Genomic DNA, 16,698 nt, shown 5'->3' on the forward strand with positions numbered 1-16,698 from the left:
CAAGATCACAAATCCACAATCACATTTTGAGGAATAGGAGGCTTATCCCACTTGCTGAGAGAAAGAGAGAGAGATTGAGAGAAAGAGACACGGAGAGAGAGAGAAGCACGTTTGTCCCTGTTTCCCCCTGGCAAGAACTAAAGAAAGCTTAATGAAGAGGGCCTGAAGACATGCCTCGAGGTAAGGGTAGGATAGCTAGCACTAGGCTGGCACTGAAGCACGCTGCTCTAGCTGACAGTTTATATATGCATCCCAATGCATATATAAATGGTTCCCTATTTCATATGTTGCACAGTCTTTTGAAATAGAAAATTATGGGATCTGGTCAGAAGTTGTGCAGCTATATTGCAGGGTTCCCTAACTGGCAGGTGATTTTATTTGCCCCCCCATGTTTTTACTGTTGGACATAAAATACTGTAAAAACACCAGCAAATCAGCTCAAAAGGATTTTAATTTGGGACATCTGTTCCAAAGTACACTCCATGAGCAAAACTATGTGGACACCTGCTCGTCGAACATCTCATTCCAAAATCATGGGCATAAGTATGGAGTTGGTCCTCCTTTTGCTGCTATAACAGCCTCCACTCTTCTGGGAAGGCTTTCCACTAGATGTTGGAACATTGCTGCGGGGACTTGATTCCACTCAGCCACAAAAGCATTAGTGAAGTTGGGCACTGATGTGTGGCAATTAGGCCTGGCTCGCAGTCGGTGTTCCAATTCTTCTCATAGGTGTTTGTTGGAGTTCAGGTTAGGGCTCTGTGCAGGCCAGTCAAGTTCTTCCACACCTTTTCTCGACAAACCATTTCTGTATGGACCTCGCTTTGTGAACAGGGGCATTATGCTGAAACCGGAAAGGGCCTTCTCCAAACTGTTGCCACAAAGTTGGAAGCACAGAATCATCTGGAATGTCAGTGTATGCTGTAGCTTTAAGATTTTCCATCAATGGAACTAAGGGGCCTAGCCAGACCCATGAAAAACAGCCCCAAACCATTATTCCTCCTCCAACAAACTTTATGGTTGGCACTATGCATTGGGGCAGGTAGGCATCGCCTGGCATCCCCCAAACCCAGATTAGTCTGTCAGTCTGCCAGATAGGGAAGCGTGATTCATCACTCCAGGGAAGGTGTTTCCACTACTCCAGAGTCCAATGGCGACGAGCTTTACACCACTCCAGCCGACACTTGGCATTGCACATGGTGATCTTAGGCTTGTTTCTAGCTGCTCGAACAAGGAAACCCATTTCATGAAGCTCCTGACAAACAGTTATTGTGCTGACGTTGCTTCCAGAGGCAGCTTGGTACTTGGTAGTGAATTTTGCAATCGAAAAAAAATTGTTTTGACATGCTGTGCGCTTCAGCACTCGGTGGTCCTGTTCTGTGACCTTGTGTGGTCTACAACTTCGCGGCTTAGCCGTTGCTGCTCCTAGACGTTTCCACTTCACAATAACAGCACTTACAGTTGACTGGGGCAGCTGTAGCAGGGCAGAAATTTGACGAACTGACTTGTTGGAAAGGGGAGCTCTTCAGTAAGGCCATGCTACTGCCAATGTTTGTCTATGGAGATTGCATGTCTGTGTGCTCGATCTTGTACACCTGTCAGCAACTGGTATGGCTGAAATAGCAGAATCCACTAATTTGAAGGGGTGTCCACATACTTTTGTATATATTGCCTATGTGTATACAACTGTGTTCGCGTAATGGGATTAAAGGGTGACCGGGTTTGTGTGTGTGTGTGTATGCATATGTCTGTATGTGCCTGCCTACGTAAGAGAGGGTGCGTTTGTGTGTGTGTGTGTGAGGGGGGTCAGGGCAGGGGGCTCCATAGCGCCCGTGGAGAGTGCTCCCTCCAGGGAAGTCTGCAGGCGAGCTTCAGGACAACAGCAACATGCTATCACCGCCCCGCCGAGACACAGGCAGCCACCGCTATAGTGAGAGCACTGCTGATGTTATATTTATAGCCCTCCATTAAAAGTTAAACCTCTCTCTGATAACCGGTTCATAGCCAGACACAATGAGAGGAAAAGTTCACTTCCCTATATGCGTCTTTGGGCATGTTTTTTCTTGTCTTTTTTCTCATTCTGTATTTACTATTCTACAGTAAGTAAATCCTTGTGGGGTGGACAAAGTAGACTAGTAGGTAACATTAGATAGATAGAGACAGACAGACAATAGATGTTTTTATTTAGTCACATGCACAGATGTAGCTGCAGCATACAGTGAAATTCTTAAGCTCCGAGCTCCAACAGTGCAGGTGCTAATGAAACGAAATAAAAATAATATATAATGGCGCAGCGGTCTAAGGGATCGTACCACAGGCTGTAGTGACGCCGCAACACTGCCTGTGTCACAACCGGCCGCGACCGGGAGTTCCATTGGCCGGCGCACAATTGGCCCAGAGTCGTGCGGGCCAATATTAAAAATAAAAAAATAAAAATAAAAAAAAATAAAAAAAATGTAGGGGTGGATGAGCTTTAATGTTGCGGATAAATGGTTGTTTCCATCAATGTAATTAATTGTCTGCATCATTTCCAATTCCCCATACATTTTTGGGGTAAATACACTACCGTTCAAAAGTTTGGGGTCACTTAGAAATGTCCTTGTTTTTGAAAGAAACACACATTTTTTGTACAATCAAATAACATCAAATTAATCAAGAAATATATTGTAGACATTGTTAATGTTGTAAATGACTATTGTAGCTGGAAATGGCTGATTTTTTTATGGAATATCTACATAGGCGTACAGAGGCCCATTATCAGCAACCATCACTCCTGTGTTCCAATGGCACGTTGTGTTAGCTAATCCAAGTTTATAATTTTAAAAAGCTAATTGACCATTAGAAAACCCTTTTGCAATTATGTTAGCACAACTGAAAACTGTCCTGATTAAAGAAGCAATAAAACTGGCCTTCTTTAGACTAGTTGAGTATCTGGAGCATCAGCATTTGTGGGTTCGATTACAGGCTCAAAATGGACAGAAACAGATAACTTCCTTCTGAAACTTGTCAGTCTATTCTTGTTCTGAGAAAGGAAGGCTGTTTCATGCAAGAAATAGCCAAGAAACGTACAACGCCGTGTACTACTCCCTTCACAGAACAGCACAAACTGGCACTAACCAGAATAGAAAGATGAGTGTGAGGCCCCGGTGCACAACTGAGCTAGAGGACAAGTATATTAAGAGCGTCTAGTTTGAGAAACAGACACCTCACAAGTCCTCAACTGGCAGCTTCATTAAATAGTACACACAAAACACCAGTCTCAACGTCAACAGTGAAGATGCGATGCTGGCCTTCTAGGCAGAGTTCCTCTCTCCAGTGTACACAACATCTATTCACTCAAGAGCACCCTTACCGCTCGACAGCACCCTTATCTCCGTAATCTAGCATAGGTAGGATGGTCATCTGAATCAGGGTTAGTTTGGCAGGTGAAAGGGGAGCGATTACAATAGACGAAACCAAGTCGATTTAACTTTAGTCTGCAGCTTTGATATGTGCTGAGAGAAGGACAGCGTACCGTCTAGCCATACTCCCAAGTACTTGTATGAGGTGTTTACCTCATGCGCTAAACCCTCAGAGGTAGTAATCACACCTGTGGGGAGAGTGGCAATCTTCTTATCAACCCACATGACCTTTGTTTTGGAGGTGTTCAGAACAAGGTTAAAGGTAGAGAAAGCTTGTTAGACACTAAGAAAGCTTTGCTGTAGAGCATTTAACACAAAATCCAGGGAGGGACCAGCTGAGTATAAGACTGTATCATCTGCATATAGATGGATGAGAGTGCTTCCTACTGCCTGAGCTGTGTTGTTGATGTAAATTGAGAAGAGCGTGGGGCCTAGGATTGAGCCTTGGGGTATTCCCTTGGTGACAGGCAGTGGCTGAGACAGCAGATTTTCTGACTTTATACACTGCACTCTTTGAGAGGTAGTTAGCAAACCACGCCAAAGACCCCTCAGAAACCAATACTCCTTAGCTGGCCCACAAGAATGGAATGGTCTACTGCATCAAAAGCTTTGGCCAAGTCAATAAAAATAGCAGCACAACATTGCTTAGAATCAAGGGCAAAGGTGACATCATTGAGGACCTTTAAGGTTGCAGTGACACATCTATAACCTGAAGGGAAACCAGATTGTATACTAGAGAGAATACTATAGACATCAAGAAAGCCAGTCAGTTGATTATTGACAAGTTTTTTCCAACACTTTTGATAAACAGGGCAAAATAGAAATAGGCCTATAACAGTTAAGATCAGCTTGATCTCCCCCTTTAAATAATGGGCAAACCGTGGTTGCCTTCCAAGCAATGGGAACCTTCCCAGAAAAGAGAGACAGGTTAAAAAGATTGGATATAGGCTTGGCGATGATAGGGGCAGTAACCTTAAAGAAGAAAGTGTCTAAACCATCTGACCCAGATGTTTTTTTGGGGTTAAGATTCAGGAGCTCCTTTAGCACCTTGGACTCAGTGACCACCTGTAGGGAAACACTTTGTAGCGTTGACTATCGGGGATAGTCGCATTGGAAGGGATGGGAGATGAGGAAATGTTGGACGAGCAAGGAGGCATGGCTGAGTCAAATAGGATTCCTGACTTAATGAAGTGGTGATTAAAGAGCTCAGCCATGTGCTTCTTGTCAGTAACAATCACATCATCAACTTTAAGAGGACATGGGCAGCTGTGAGGAGGAGGGTTTATTCTCCAGGTCTTTAACCATTTTCCAGAACTTCTTGGGGTTCGACCCACAGAGAGAACTGCTCCTTAAAGTAACTAACTCTGGTCTTCCGGACTTGAATAAGTTCCTCTATTTCTTTTTGTTTTTCCTCTAACTTATTATGAGCCTCTATGGTACAGTTTTTTTTTATTACTATCTATCTGTACTGTTAGTCCTTCAATTTCCTTTGTTAATATGGAATCTTGACCTAAATTGTAAGGGGATCTGCTGTACATATGTTATGTGGGAAAAAGTCAGTTATAAATTCTTCTGTTCTAGTTATAAACAAGATATCATCCAGTAGGCATTGATTACATTTCCAGTATCCTCGCCAGGGGAGGGGGGTTCTTGGCTCATCACGCTCTAGCGACTCCTGGTGGTGGGCCAGGGTGCCTGCAGGATGACTGCGGGCGTCAGTTGAGAGTTTTTTCCTCCGACACATTGGTGCAGCTGGCTTCTGGGTTAAGCAAGCGGGTGTTAAGAAGCGCGACTTGGTGGGACATGTTTTGGAGGAAACATGACTCGACTTTCGTCTCTACCGAGCCCGTTGGAGAGTTGCAACGATGAAACAAGATAGTAATCACAAAATTGAGGAGAAAAGGGGAGTAAAATAAAATAAAAATATATAATAATATATACATGTTTACAACTGTGACAATTATAAATATAAATGGGGGGCAGCCCGACAGTATGCACTCGATGGTGCTCCTGTAGAACACTGTGGGCCCTTGGGGACAGGTCACATTTCTTCAGCATCCTGAGGTTGAAGAGTCGCTGTCATGGCTTCTTCCCCAAAGTGTCTGTGTGGTTTGACCAGCTCCTTGGAGATGTGTTCTGACCGTCTCCATGGCGGCCCCGTTGATGAGGATGGGGTGTGCCCAACCTGGTTCTTCCTGAAGTCCACAATCAGCTCTTTTGTTTAGCTGACGTTGAGGGAGAGGTTGTTTACCTGGCACCACTCTGACAGAGTGCCAACCTCCTCCCTGTAGACCATCTCGTCGTTGTTGGTAATCAGGCCTACTACTGTTGTGACGTCAGGGAACTTGATGACTAACACACAAGTACACAGGGAACAATGAGAGGAGAATATATCTACTATAGTTCTGTCCTTCTGTTTATTTCAATAAGCATCTCTTCTATATTTCCCCATGTGGGTTGAATGGAGGAAAAGCTATGCAGCCAGAGTAGTTAAGAGGACGAAACACAAACACAGAGTGAGCTCAGAGAAGTGCTGGAGCTGTCTAGGCTAATGCCTTTTAAAAACACCAGTATGTCACTAACCTCAGTAGGTACACAACATCAACTGTATGGTGTAGCACACTGCAATCAGTCCCACTGAGGCTGCCCGTCTGAGAAGATAGTATGTGACTGGTGGGGTGGGCAGGGCAGCCTGATTAGACAGGCTTTCATCCTATGTGGCAGCAACATTAACAAATCAACTTCATCACAAGACTTGGTGCCTGTATGGCGGCGGTGTCCGTGTCAGACTGCCGCTAAAACGGAAAGACACACAAGTCACAATTAATCACAAGCAAAGCCACGCCAATGATGAATTTATAAGTAAACTCCCGAACATTAACATGTGCCTACACACACACACTCCTCTAAAGAGACAGACGGAACTACAGCCTTGTGTCTATCCGCAGAGGGCAAATACAACACGCGTTTACCACCAGAGCGCACGCACACACACATTACGCGGTACGGTAAGGAATATCATATCATTTAAAATTCATATTGATTCTGTTAATGAATTTCTAATATTTTTGGGGGTCTGAACGGATGAAGAGGAATACATACCCTCTGTGTGTAATTAACATTTCTCTCCTTCCTCTCTCCACAGGTTTGCTCTGGCTGTGCAACTGGGTCACACTGTTTATGTGTGTGTAAGTGTGTGTGTAGTGTGCGTGTACAGTGTGTGTCCATATACAACAGTATGTCAGTATTATACTGTATATTTATGTTTGTGTGCATGTGCATATGTTCAATCGTAGTGTGTGTTCTACATGAAGCCTGTGTCCCTTTTCCCCCAGGATGTCCCTCCTCCCTTGTCTTAATGAAGTCCCAGGGAAAGAAGGGAGGAGAGGAGAGGCCTGGTTGTTTTTCTCCTGGTCTTCTTTTGGGCCACAGCCTGAGTATCCAATTACCACCGACCTCGAGCCCAGGCCCATAAGGTGGCTAAACTAATACTGCCACTGTCCAGGGGGTTGGATGGTTGGTCGGGGACCGAGGTAGTAGGCTGAGTTCCAAATGGCTCCTTATTTCCTATGGAGCTGCTTTAGCTGGTAAAAAGTAGTGCACTATGTAGAAAATAGGTGCCATTTGGGACGCAGGGCTCTCAGAGGGTCCATCGTTTAGCCAGAGAGGCCAGGGGGCGCTCATTACCGTGGGACACTGATCATTTCAGAGGTGCTCTGCCGTTCACCATTCCATTTCCCCCTGACCCTTCATTCATTCATGCTAAAAGAGAACAACACAGGGTTATTAATCCAAGAAGGAGGGAGGGAAGTATACACACATGCAAACAGAGCCCGATATCTTTTTGTGAACCTGCATGTAGGTCAGAGACTGGCATGGTGTGTGATTGTTTGTGTGTGTGTGTGTGTGTGTGTGTGTGTGTGTGTGTGTGTGTGTGTGTGTGTGTGTGTGTGTGTGTGTGTGTGTGTGTGTGTAGGGGACAGGGAGGACAGGCGGGGAGGGGTCGGGAATCCCAGTTTTAATGCCAGGGGGACGCAGGAGTCCCTCAATCCCTACTTCATTAAAACCAAATAAAACACTGAGGCCATTTATCTCTTTTCCTCCAAAGCGATAAACACAAATAAGTTCACCCCCTCCTTTCTTTCTTCTCCTCTCCTCTAGTCTCCACTGCTCTTCTCTCCGCTCCTCTTCCATCAACTGAGCCTCACCCCTATGTAAAATATCACAGGATGAGAGAGAGAGTAACAGAGAGAGGGAGAGAGAGACAGAGAAAAAGAGAAGAAAAGAGAGCGAGAGGGAGGAAGTACAGTAGTGACCTGCACCTTTTTCTTTAATACCCAGGCGACATTAAATCAATCTCTCCGTTCTAATTGGTCAGTGGCAGTTCCTTTCTTCTCATGTAAATAATATAACGGCATCCTATCATCCTATGCACAGATGATTTAGTGCAGCAGAGGGTGACAGAAGGGGGTGAGGGAGGAGAAAGGGAGAGCAAGGGAGGAGGTAGTGGGTATTTAGTGACGGAGGTGAGGGGCTTAGGAGGTAATAGGGGGATGGTAGTGTGTGTGGGGGGGTTTAGATGGGGGGTGTTTGGTGAAGAGGGTGAGGGAGTGAAAGATGAGGGAGGAGGTGATGGGGTGAGGGGTTGTCTCTCAGAAGCTTGCAGTAGGCCATTGTGCCTGTTATTAATTGGATTACAATTAGCCAGATTTAACCCTATTAATGAAGTCTGTGTTAAGATGATGGCCCTTACCATGGACACCCCTTTCTGTACGACACACGCAGACAGACGCTCGCATACAGGCAGACAGACGGATGCACACACACGGGTAGACATGCATGTACACCCCCCCAACAAAAAAACACACACACACACACACACACACACACACACACACACACACACACACACACACACACACACACACACACACACACACACCTCCAATGAGCTTAGTCAATGCTCCCCAGATAGGACAGGGATTGTGGGGGGCTTTTAGGCTACAAGTCTTCGTAATGGAGGCATTTTACACACTTTACACAGGTCATAGTAAACCACTTCATAAGACATGACCCCCCCCCCCCCCCCCCCCCACCCACTACTTACCGCATCTGTGCGACTCTCTGAGTCACACCATCATTCATATCCCAGTCTAGTAGTACATTAAGCTGTAAAAGAAATACAATCGGAATATATGAATTAAACCCATGCTCAACCACAGCCCTGTAAATAACATATTGTCCCGTCTAACCATCAGAAAGAAAAAATACCTATCGTCCTGTCTTACCCTCAGAAAGAAAAAATACCTATCGTCCTGTCTTACCCTCAGAAAGAAAAAATACCTATTGTCCTGTCTTACCCTCAGAAAGAAAAAATACCTATTGTCCTGTCTTACCCTCAGAAAGAAAAAATACCTATTGTCCTGTCTTACCCTCAGAAAGAAAAAATACCTATTGTCCTGTCTTACCCTCAGAAAGAAAAAATACCTATTGTCCTGTCTTACCCTCAGAAAGAAAAATACATATTGTCCTGTCTTACCCTCAGAAAGAAAAAAATACCTATTTTCCTGTCTTACCCTCAGAAAGAAAAAATACCTATTGTCCTGTCTTACCCTCTGAAAGAAAAATACATATTGTCCTGTCTTACCCTCAGAAAGAAAAATACATATTGTCCTGTCTTACCCTCAGAAAGAAAAAAATACCTATTGTCCTTTCTTATCCTGTCTTACCCTCGGAAAGTAAAATACATATTGTCCTGTCTTACCCTCAGAAAGAAAAATACATATTGTCCTGTCTTACCCTCAGAAAGAAAAATACATATTGTCCTGTCTTACCCTCAGAAAGAAAAAAATACCTATTGTCCTGTCTTACCCTCAGAAAGAAAAAATACCTATTGTCCTGTCTTACCCTCAGAAAGAAAAATACATATTGTCCTGTCTTACCCTCAGAAAGAAAAAAATACCTATTGTCCTGTCTTATCCTCAGAAAGAAAAAAACATATTGTCCTGTCTTACCCTCAGAAAGAAAAAAATACCTATTGTCCTGTCTTACCCTCGGAAAGAAAAAAATACCTATTGTCCTGTCTTACCCTCAGAAATAAAAAAATACCTATTGTCCTGTCTTATCCTCAGAAAGAAAAATACATATTGTCCTGTCTTACCCTCAGAAAGAAAAAAATACCTATTGTCCTGTCTTACCCTCAGAAAGAAAAAAATACCTATTGTCCTGTCTTATCCTGTCTTACCCTCGGAAAGTAAAATACATATTGTCCTGTCTTACCCTCAGAAAGAAAAAATACATATTGTCCTGTCTTACCCTCGGAAAGAAAAATACATATTGTCCTGTCTTACCCTCGGAAAGAAAAATACATATTGTCCTGTCTTACCCTCAGAAAGAAAAAATACCTATTGTCCTGTCTTACCCTCAGAAAGACAAAATACCTATTGTCCTGTCTTACCATCAGAAAGAAAAATACATATTGTCCTCTTACCCTCAGAAAGAAAAATACATATTGTCCTGTCTTACCCTCAGAAAGAAAAATACATATTGTCCTGTCTTACCCTCAGAAAGAAAAAATACCTATTTTCCTGTCTTACCCTCAGAAAGAAAAAATACCTATTGTCCTGTCTTACCCTCAGAAAGAAAAAATACCTATTGTCCTGTCTTATCCTGTCTTACCCTCAGAAATAAAATACATATTATCCTGTCTTACCCTCAGAAAGAAAAATACATATTGTCCTGTCTTACCCTCGGAAAGAAAAAATACCTATTGTCCTGTCTTACCCTCAGAAAGAAAAAATACCTATTGTCCTGTCTTACCCTCAGAAAGAAAAATACATATTATCCTGTCTTACCCGCAGAAAGAAAAATACATATTGTCCTGTCTTACCCTCAGAAAGAAAAAATACCTATTTTCCTGTCTTACCCTCAGAAAGAAAAATTACTTATTGTCCTGTCTTACCCTCAGAAAGAAAAAATACCTATTGTCCTGTCTTACCCTCAGAAAGAAAAAATACCTATTGTCCTGTCTTACCCTCAGAAAGAAAAAATACCTATTGTCCTGTCTTACCCTCAGAAAGAAAAATAACATATTGTACTGTCTTACCATCACAGCAAAAGCATCCGGTTCTATGTTATTTTTCAGCAGAAATCCAATTCCATACCTCATCTGATCTCTCACCAGGTACACATCATCTTAATGTTGTGTTTTGAGACACCACTCATCTGATCTCTCACCAGGTACACATCATCTTAATGTTGTGTTTTGAGACACCACTCATCTGATCTCTCACCAGGTACACATCATCTTAATGTTGTGTTTTCGGTTTTCAGCGGTTGGATATGGAGAGGTTTCTGTAAATGGTTTCCAAGGGGACCGTAACCACGGCTGGGTCACAGGGGCTGTGTTAGTGGTAGAGAATGGGAGAGAGTGGTAGGGAGGGGATAGAGTGGTAGGAAGGGGTAGAGAGGGTGAGAGGACCTTAGGGCAGTGGTTCTAACCGATGAGTTTCCCCTGTGAATTAAGGACTGTTTGACTGCGCCATAGTGAGAAAGTAAGGTACACAAATACTAATAGATGACACACAAAAATGTGAGGTTAAATCAGTAAGTGATTTACAGAATAAAAGAATAACATCAATGTCTATCCATTCACTGTGTTTCACACAAAGACTATTAAATAAATTACACATACACTGATGAATAGGCTATCTCTGTTTCAGCAGAGGAGGGGTGAGAAGAGGAGAGGACAAGAGGAGAAGACAGGAGGGGAGGAGGGGTGAGAAGAAGAGAAGACAGGAGAGGAGGAGTGAGAAGAAGAGGACAGGAGGAGAGGAGGGGTGAGAAGAAAAGAAGACAGGAGAGGAGGAGTGAGAAGAGGAGAGGAGGGGTGAGAAGAAGAGAAGACAGGAGAGGAGTGAGAAGAGGAGAGGACAGGAGGAGAGGAGGGGTGAGAAGAAGAGAAGACAGGAGAGGAGGAGTGAGAAGAGGAGAGGACAGGAGGAGAGGAGGGGTGAGAAGAGGAGAGGACAGGACAGGAGGAGAGGAGGGGCGAGAGAGGATAGGAGGGGTGAGAAAATGAGAGGACAGGAGAGGAGGGGAGAGAAGAGGAGATGAGGGGTGAGAAGAAGAGAGGAGGGGTGAGAAAAGGAGAGGACAGGAGAAGAGTGGAGAGAAGAGGAGAGGAGGGGTGAGAAGAAGAGGGGACAGGAGGAGAGAAGGGGTGAGAAGAAGAGAGGAGGGGTGACAAGGGGAGAAGACAGGACGAGAGGAGCGGTGAGAAGAAGAGAAGACAGGAGGAGAGGAGGGGTGAGAAGAGGAGAGGACAGGAGGAGAGGAGGGGTGGGAAGAGGAGAAGAGGGGTGAGAAGAGGAGAGGAGGGTGGGAAGAGGAGAGATGGGGTGAGAAGAGGAGAGGAGGGGTGATTAGAGGAGAAGACAGGAGGGGAGGAGGGGTGAGAAGAAGAGAAGACAGGAGAGGAGGAGTGAGAAGAGGAGAGGACAGGAGGACAGGAGGAGTGAGAAGAGGAGAGGAGGAGTGAGAAGAGGAGAGGAGGGGTGAGAAGAGGAGAGGTGAGAAGAGGAGAGGAGGGATGAGAAGACAGGAGTAAAGGAGGGGTGGGAAGAGGAGAGGAGGGGTGAGGAGAGGAGGGGTGACAAGAGGAGAGGAGGGGTGAGAAGAGGAGAGGTGAGAAGAGGAGAGGAGGGATGAGAAGACAGGAGGAAAGGAGGGGTGGGAAGAGGAGAGGAGGGGTGAGAAGAGGAGAGGAGGGGTGAGAAGAGGAGAGGAGGTGTGACTAGAGGAGAAGACAGGAGCAAAGGAGGGGTGGGAAGAGGAGAGTAGGGGTGGGAAGAGGAGAGGAGGGGTGAGAAGAGAAGACCGTGGGAGAGTAGGGGTGAGAAGAGGAGAAGACAGGAGGAGAGGAGAGGACAGGAGGAGGTGAGGGGTGAGAAGAGGAGTGGAGGGGTGAGAAGCAGCAGTCCTTTGGACATGAACTTCAAATTGACCCTTGATCCCCCTCCAGCTCAGATATCAAAACACAGTGCCATCTGGCCCTGACACACACACAAACGCACTCACACGGAAGGACAGACATACACACAGAGTTAACGGGGGGCTGGGGAGCACAGGGGTTAATATCATAAGGTTAGGCAGTGGAATAGAGACCGCAATTATCTTCAATTCCAAGACAGAAAATCCTATTATTTGATGGTGAGTCTAACAGATGGACAAGCCAGCCACATCTTCTCATCCCATTCCTGAGCAAGCCAATCTGGAGGCCAGGGGCGAGAAGGGCGGAGAGGGGAGAGGGAGGAGGACGGGAGGGTGGGACACAATGGAACACAATGGTGGGAGAGGGCAGAAGGGGCAGCTAGGTAGTGTGGTCGCTTTAGGTGGCAGGTGGAGAGGGGAGGGTGTGCCCATGAAACCTGAGATTTAGAGGGTCGTCCCTTCTCGTCCCTCGGCCACAATGAGAAGCAGGGCTGTTTGAAGAGCTCAGCTGTTGGGAAGTGAGATGACAGATGAAGATATCTACTCCCTGGGAACAGCAGGGGAGAGGGAGGAAAGGGAGAGGGAGAGAGAACATATTCCTTTTATTTATTGTAGTGAAGACATTTGGATTATTCTACCATATTTAAGAACATTTTACATTTAAATATTACAGTATGAATAACAGACAAAGTGGAAGAGGACAAAAATCAGGGCCTACAGTATAGAGCAAAAGCTGTTAAGAGGTGTACATCGCACACAACCCCAGAGTCTCTCTGCACACCAAGGTCTTTTCCATTTAGACAGAGAGTTGAGTGTGGATTCAGTAGCGCTGAGTTACTATCAGACCCAGGAGAGTAGCTTTACAGGACAGGAACCAGAGAGAAAATAATTGTAATTACAATCTATCAGGAACATCAAAATGTTGTATGTCCCAGTTTAAATGGAAAGTGGGACAAATCAAAACACTTGCACTGAGGCAGACAATGAATACATCAACACTAATGGTGTCATGGATACATTGTAAGGCTTTGTTTGTAGCTTGTTTTTTTTTTTTAAGTTGTACATTTGGTTTACCAGTGAGACATATCATGTGTCAATTAAATTTACTTGGTGAGGCTGATGAAAAAGTCATATTTGCATATCTACTCTCTTCCCCAACCAATCCACAGCCAGATACAGTTTACTACTTCAACATAAAGGGATATTTCACCAGGAAAGCCAATGGCTTACAGGTAGACAGATGTTCCTCCTCAGACCACAGACTGGTTGTCCCAGACCCTGAACAGCCTACAGGATACTGCAACAATGTTCTGTGGCCCATGTGTGGGGACATTGCCCTGGGCAACCCACCAGGCCTCTGTTCAGTCAACGAGAATAGACCATATCTTCCACACCCTCCAACACCATCACCCACAGCACTCACTCCCCAGTCAGAGGGACAATGGCCTGGGGCCAGTCTACCAGCCGGACCCTGTCGCCCCTCCCAGACATCCAGGAAAATAAAACAGCAGCCAGCTCTCTCCGGACTCAACACACAGTGGCTTGCGAAAGTATTCACCCCCCTTGGCATTTTCCTATTTTGTTGCCTTACAACCTGGAATTAAAATGGATATATTGGGTGTTTGTATAATTATTTACACAACATGCCTACCACTTTGAGGACGCAAAATATTTTTTATTGAGAAACAAACAAGAAATAAGAACAAAAAAAACTGAAAACTTGAGCATGCATAACTATTCACCCCCCCACCCAAATGCAATACTTTGTAGAGGCACCTTTTGCAGCAATTACAACTGCAAGCCTCTTGGGGTATGTCTCTATAAGCTTGGCACATCTAGACACTGGGATGTTTGCCAATTCTTCAAGGCAAAACTGCTCCAGCTCCTTCAAGTTGGATGGGTTCCACTGGTGTACAGCAAACTTTAAGTCATACCACAGATTCTCAATTGGATTGAGGTCTGGGCTTTGACTTGGCCATTTCAATACATTTAAATGTTTGACCAGTTTCCCAGTCCCTGCCGTTGAAAAACATCCCCACAGCATGACGCTGCCACCACCATGCTTCACTGTGGGGATGTTGTTGTTCTCGGGTGATGAGAGGTGTTGGGTTTGCACCAGACATAGCGTTTCCTTGATGTCCAAAAAGCTACATTTTTGTCTCATCTGACCAGTGTCTCACACATGCCTTTTGGCAAACACCAAATGTGTTTGCTTATTTCTTTCTTTAAGCAATGGCTTTATTTCTGGCCACTCTTCCATAAAGCCCAGCTCTGTGGAGTGTATGGCTTAAAGTGGTCCTATGGACAGATACTACAATCTCCGCTGTGGAGATTTTCAGCTCCTTCAGTGTTATCTTTGGTCTCTTTGTTGCCTGTCTGATTAAAGTCCTCCTTGCCTGGTCTGTGAGTTTTGGTGGGCGGCCCTCTCTTGGCAGGTTTGTTGTGGTGCCATATTCTTTCCATTTTTTTACAATGGATTTAATGGTGCTCTATGGGACGTTCAACCCAACCCAACCCAACCCAACCCAACCCTGATCTGTAGTTCTCCACAACTTTGTCCCTGACCTGTTTGGAGAGCTCCTTCGTCATCATGGTGCCACTTGCTTGGTGGTGTTGCAGACTCTGGGGCCTTTCAGAACAAGTGTATATATACTGAGATCATGTGACAGATCATGTGACACTTAAATAAAGCTCACCTGTGTGCAATCTAACTAATTATGTGACTTCTGAAGGTAATTGGTTGCACCAGACCTTATTTAGGGGATTCATAGCAAAGAGGGTGAATACATATGCACACACCACTTTTCCCTTATTCATTTTTAAAACATTTTTTAAACAAGTACTTTTTCCATTTCACCAATTAAAAAAATATTTAAATTACAGGTTGTAATGCAACAAAAAAGGAAAACCGCCAAGGGGGATGAATACTTTTGCAAGGCACTGTAGGGATGAGGTAGCTAGGGCAAGCCTGGGCAAGAGGTAGGGAGGAAGGAGCAGCTGGGGGGGTGGGGGACCAGAGAGGGCAAGAGGTAGAGAGGAAGGAGCAGCTGGGGGGGTGGGGGACCAGAGAGGGCAAGAGGATGTATGGAGGCTTGAGAAGTCAGCTAAGGGCATAATTTCTGAAAAAATGACATCGATTGGCAAAAAATGCTAATCAGCATCATGTAAATTCATGAGGCATATGAGGCCCCGTCTACTGTAACACATAGGAGTCAACAACCCTCCCTCCCTGATTATCAACTAATAGGTGCTCCACATCCAACATGTAAATAAGTTAATGAATATGTTCACATAGGTTTATTTCCCCTTAATGGTGGTCCCAGCATGTTGGCCATTAGACACTGTGACCTAATTTAAGAGTCATTGCTCACACATTACGTTAGCATCATCAGGGCTTTGTGGCAACATCACAAATAGCACCCTATTACCTATGTAGTGCACCAGCTGGGGCCTGATCAAAAGTAGTGCACTAAACAGGGAATAGGGTCTATTTTGGACGCATTCTATCCCCACCGCCTCTCCTTGCCTCTTCTTCACGCTGCTCCTACCTCTGTCGCCACTGAATGACAATGAAGGAGGTGGGCATAATGTAAGTTTGAACATCCTCTTTAGGACCCCTTCAGAATTCATTAGAAGCTCCAGCCAACACTTCATTATTAAGACATCTCTGTCTCCCTCTCTCTCCCTTTCTCTCTTAGTGTGTGTGATACGTGTCTGTGTCAGAGAAATTAACAACTGCCGTGGCTGCTGCCGTGGTTGACGCTGCAGTGTCACCAACATTTACCCACTTCCCTACCATGGCCGCGGCTGACAGTCATCACTTGTCTAAGTGGCAGAGTGGTTGGGAGGGAGGCGTGGGAGGAAGTAGGGGGGATGTTTGAAAGCTGAGTAAGGTGATGGTTTGGGAGGGAGGTGATGGGTGGGGAGGGAGGTGAGTGAGGAGGGAGGTGATGGGTGGGGAGGGAATGTGATCAGTGGTGGAAAAAGTACCCAATTGTCATACTTGAGTAAAAGTAAAGATACATTAATAGAAAATGACTCAAGTACATGTGAAAGTCACCCAGTAAAAAAACGATTTCAGTAAAAGACTAAAAGTATTTGATTTTAAATATACTTGTAAATGTAATTGTCAAAATATACTTGAGTATCAAAAGTAAAAGCATAAATCCTTTCAAATTCCTTATATTAAGCAAAGCAGGTGGCACCATTATCTTGTTTTTATTTTCTGTACGGACTGCCAGGCTCATACTCCAACACTCTGACATAATTTACAAACCAAGCATGTGTTTAGTAAGTTCGTCAGATCAGA

Source organism: Oncorhynchus mykiss, chromosome 25 (assembly GCF_013265735.2).
Source record: "Oncorhynchus mykiss isolate Arlee chromosome 25, USDA_OmykA_1.1, whole genome shotgun sequence".
Taxonomy (NCBI): Eukaryota; Metazoa; Chordata; class Actinopteri; order Salmoniformes; family Salmonidae; genus Oncorhynchus; species Oncorhynchus mykiss.